Source organism: Gavialis gangeticus, unplaced genomic scaffold, assembly GCF_001723915.1.
Source record: "Gavialis gangeticus isolate Ggan-Ray unplaced genomic scaffold, GavGan_comp1, whole genome shotgun sequence".
In the NCBI taxonomy this organism is placed as follows: Eukaryota; Metazoa; Chordata; order Crocodylia; family Gavialidae; genus Gavialis; species Gavialis gangeticus.
This window is the reverse complement of record NW_017729018.1, coordinates 9836204-9840965: the sequence shown is the minus strand read 5'-3', so window position 1 is coordinate 9840965 and position 4762 is coordinate 9836204. Positions and strand designations below refer to the sequence as shown.

The window sequence follows — 4762 nt, the reverse complement described above, 5'->3', positions numbered from 1 at the left end:
GTATGCCCATTTCTGGGACAGGATTTCAGAGATCTTAATGATAAGTAGGCTGAAGTGCCTTTCTAGTCTGGAGTTAGGTGTTGGATGCTCTTTGAGGGACAGGTTTAGGCCCCAGTCCTCTGCTGTTTGTTTCCTTCTGGCTAGTGGAGGCAGCTCAGCACCCTCATTTCTGTTCAGCTCCTCCGTGGCCTGCTCCATGGCTCGTGCTCTCTCTCTTTCTCTCTCTCTCCTGTCCATCTGTCTGTCTGCTTGCCTGTGTTTCTGCCTGCATGCCCTACCCTTCCAAGGCCCGCGAAGCCAGCTCCCTGATCTGTCTCTCTTTCTCTCTCTTGCCGGGCAGTTTCACGCCATGACTGCATCTCATCCTCGCATCCCTAGAGCCTTCCTACCCGTGGCCTGCTGTGGCGTTCATCATCTTCCTCCCGGTCTCAGCTGCCATGCCCCTGCCCACATAGCCAGCATCCCCCGCTCCTGCATGTACCCCTTGCACAGCCCCCTCTACATCTCTGCCAGGGTAGCTCTCCCGAGCATCATAACCAAAGTTAAAATCCATTAAACTAAAGGTAAAGTATCTTTTTCTTCTTGAAGTAGCTGGGTTTTAACTCTTCAAGTACCAGAGACGTGTGTGCGGAGGAAACGGTGCCTTTGGCAACCTAGCGGCAGAGCCCCTGGGGTTTGTCACCACTCTCTCCCTTCAGAAATTTCTCGTGGTGTGCGTCATCAGGCAGGATGGACAGGGAGGAGGGTAGGCACGCAGGTTGCAAAGGAGCCGGGGGGGGATTTCATTTTGCCTGCTCCTTCCTAAGAGGGGACGTTCCCCCTCCCGGTTGCTCTGATCCTTCTCCTCTCATCCCAAGAGAGTCATGAGTGCAATAAATCGATCCAAAGTCTGTGGTACCTAAAGGGTTAAAAACGTTGTCCTGTACGAGGTCAGTAAGGGTCATTCTTGTGGCTTGGACAGTCAACTTAAAGCATGTAAAAGATGCAGTTCAGGTGAGTACTGGCTGGTCTCAAGCAGATTCACAAATACAGTCCACCCTGTCACTGCCACCTCCTCCGCACGCACAGCATCCCACAGCGGGCGCTCACACGGGAGGTGTGGATGGGGCTGCTAGCAATAAAAAAGGCTTTATGGCGAACCCGTGAGCTCTTCCGCCCGGGATCCTAGCGCAGCCAAGGGATCTGGTGCAGAGGTAAATCCCGCTGCCTCAGAGCCACGTTTTAGGTGCTGCTTTGCTCATCGCACGCAGCTCACAGGGCCGAGGGGAGCACGCATCACTTGTGCCTTACACACGCACACACACTCGCTCAGTCTCGCACGCACGTGTCCAGTTTCATGCAGGTTGGGCTGGATTGTGAAGGAAACTCACAGTGCCATGAACTCCAAAGAGGCGTCTCCAGTTGCGGCCAGCCAGCACTTGGTGGCTGTTTTCATCCAGGTGCTGTGGTCAGTGCGAGCGGTGCGGGGCACGGGTACCTCCGGGCCCCCCTGCTCCCTTTTAACCAGAGAAAGTGCTGCAAACCCAACCGAAAGGAGGTCTCGCTCCGGGGCCACCCGGCAGGTCCTTGTGCTGGAGTGTAGAGGGTGAGTGAGTGAGCATCCCGGGCACAGCAGCTGCCAATGGAAACAGTGAACCCAAGTGCCGGCTGGAGCTCGGTGCTCTGCTTGCTGGGGCTTTCGTTAGGAGTTTCTGCAGCCTTAGGCTCAGGATGGAAAGGGTAGGTCGGGTCAGACCCTCTCTGCAGTGGGTTTCTCATCCCTTGTGGCTTCAGCTGGGCTGCTAAGGAGTGAAGGAAGTTTTGATGCCACCCCCCCGGGGCTGATTTTTAAGTGCAGAGGGGAGGTCATCGGAGGCATCTGGGGACTGCTTAGCCTTGCCAGTAGTAGAAAGGGTCTGCAGTGCTTCTAACGCATGGAAGGGTGCAATGCACTGGCATACTTGGGGGGGAACCGAGCGCCATTCAGGCAAGGCAGGCGACGAGAGATGCAGGGACTGTTCGCACTGTCAACCCGCGCTGTGGGCTGGGTATCGTCATCTTGCCCAAGACAGGACAGATCAGGGACAAGTGTTCTCATGCCCGACATCCGGGGGCCCAGGGGAGCTGGTGGGAATAGCCTAGAGCAGAGGAGCTGGTGACAGTCAGGACTGAACAGCCTCTGAAAAGCAAACTACGTGCAGAAACCCACCAGGAGCAGCGGTCTGGCCTTGTAGCTCAGTTTCTCTTGTTCTCTCGTAAGAAAGTCTTATAAGTTAGCAGTTGAAGCATGGAAGGTAGGTACAGAGCCTGGGAATGTCCCCAAAGGAGCCGCTTGGTAGAGCGCTGGTGTTTTGTTCTGATTTCCTTTTTGATGGATCTTTCGTTTGAAATTAATGACTTGATTTATTTTGGTTTTTTTTTTGTTTTCAAGTCTGTTGCTTTGGTTGATTGTTTGACATGCTCTGCATTATTTTGCGTGGCTAGCCAGGTCTGGGAGACCAGGACCCGACCCCCACCCACCCTCCCCAAGGGAAGTCACTCCACCGAAACCTTTGTTTTAGGGATGAGCGAGAGTAAATCTGGGAAAGTCCGACTTGATTCATTAAAGGAGCCCTCCAGGCATGTTAGGCCCCACATGCGGAGGGGAGCAGGTGATGTGAAAGACCAAGCCAAAACGAATCTTTAGTAGAAGAGTTTTCAGTTGATTTAAAAACTAGATAAGAGGAAAGCAAATCCTGCTTTACCTTCAGCATCCCTTGCCATTGCAAGGTTGTGACCCAAATGCCACAGTGCAGTTGAACTAGAAAGTCAAACAGGTAGATGCACAAGAGGAATGGGCAAGCCGGTGTTTGACAAAGCCAAGGCACTAGCGGTGCAAAATGAGTTGGACGATTAAAGCAGAAAGGGAGAAGGTGAAACTGCTGCATGGGGTGCTGGTAATACAGACGGAGGGGGCTCAAATCCTGCAGTCCTTGTGGCTGGCTCCCCCCTCGCACTGGTGGCAGACTAGTGCAGATGTATGAAATCAGTCCTGAAACCAGAATCGGGCCCGTGCGCTCAGCTACAACCTCCATCCATTTCAGTGGGGTTGTGATCAAGGGCAGCAGGATTTGGCTTGAGTCACCGTTCTGAGCGCTGAATTACTGCACTTGCACATGAAGCTATCGAATTTTGCTGTACAAAATAGAAATTACAGAAATGACCAGCTGGGAAGAGCCCAGACCAACTGCAGACGCTTCCTCGGCCTGATGGAGGGCATTTGTGCCTGAGAGCTTGCAAAGAAGAAATGTTTCCAACTATTTTAGTTGGTCTAATGAAAGATACTGGATTTACCCTAAGAAGCCTGTCGTCTTAGGGTAAATCAGCATTTGCACTTGCCTTTTTCAAGTGACACCCCGTGGTCAGCAGGTCTCCCTTTACCGGCAGGAGTTAAAAGCGGTTATTGTGGCTCCCCCGACTCATTTAGAAGAGATGCGCAAACGTGCCTTGACAGTTAACCAGCCGAAGCACGCTCTTTGTCTCGCTTATTGGGCTGATGGGTGGTGACGAGCGGGGCAGGGATCTCACAGCTACGTTGTCACCCCGAGGCACTCGCAAATGGGTTTAGGCTGCGGGCAGACGGCACAACCGAAACCCCCTGGGAAGTGTTTCAGCAATGCAAGCGTTGCAGCCCAGGACGTGCGTACAGCCCCTGGGCCCTTCCCTGGCTGCAAGCGCTGCGGTCTTCTTTAAGCGCCACCCCGGGGATGCTCCCGGAGGCTGCTGCGACCTGCAGTTGTGCTCACCCCTGCCCCTCCTGGGGTCCTGGGGTCTGCCATTTCAGCTCCAGTTCTTTCTACTTCAGCTGAAAGGAAAGGCAGAGGGGGTAGGGCTGGAGGGAGTCAGCGGTGGGGGTGGTGGAGGGCAGTAAAACTGGCTCCTACGATAGTGGAGATCCCAGCAGGAGGTACGGGGGTCCCAGCGTGGACTCAGCAGCGCCCCGGCAGCTGGATAGTTGATCCGCCTGCTTTCCCTCCCTCGCAGATCCCAGGAGATGTTATTTTGGAGGATTTTCAGCCGCTTTGGGAATGGTTCAGAGGGCTGGTACGTGCGTTCAGCCGGCACTTGGAAACCGTTTCCGAGGCATTTGGACCGTTTCACTTGTTTCGTGCGCCTGCACCCTTAGCGGCACGATTTCTCAGTCAGATGTAGAGCTTTTAGGTCCCTAGTTCATCTCCTGAGTTTCAGACCTTGCTGAGCACCTGCCCACTGAAAATCAGGCCCATTTCAGCTATTAAAAATCAGGTTTTTGCAGGGTCGGATTTTCAAAGGCTCGAGCAGGTGCTTTATGGGATTTTCAGAAGCACCCGAGCAGGTTCAGCACCTCGCTCTGTCAGGATGCGGGCACTTTGAGAATCCCATCAGGTGCCTAAATATCTTTGAAAACCTGCTGCTTAGTCCTTTGTGCAAACCTTTTGCAGAGGACCCCCATCTAAAACCTTTACCTAGCAAAACTTGACTGGATCAGGAAAAAACCTACTTAAAATGTGACCGAGTATTTCAAAGGTTGCCAGGCTCCTTGAACCCAAAAGCTAACAGCTTAAACGTCCGCTCTGACCACCGAATGGCAAACCGTCTGTTGGAAACCAGCTAGATGCTCAGCTTTGGTTCGCCCTTGCTAGAAGCTGCAGGACTCCCTGGACTAGCCCGCTGTCTCTTTTATTGCTTTGCTTTGTAGCATTTCCGTTCCGATGCCCCGTTTCGTTTCTGTTGCCTTTTTTAATTTCTTTTTTTTTTTTTTTTT

The 4762-nt window shown here is 53.0% G+C and overlaps 1 protein-coding gene across 15 annotated transcripts in view; it reads left to right on the top strand.

The window, feature by feature from the left end:
- The window catches only part of PTPRS (protein tyrosine phosphatase, receptor type S), a 208540-nt gene that overhangs the window by 138375 nt on the left and 65403 nt on the right, over positions 1-4762 (top strand). The gene's annotated exons all lie outside the window — the stretch shown is intronic.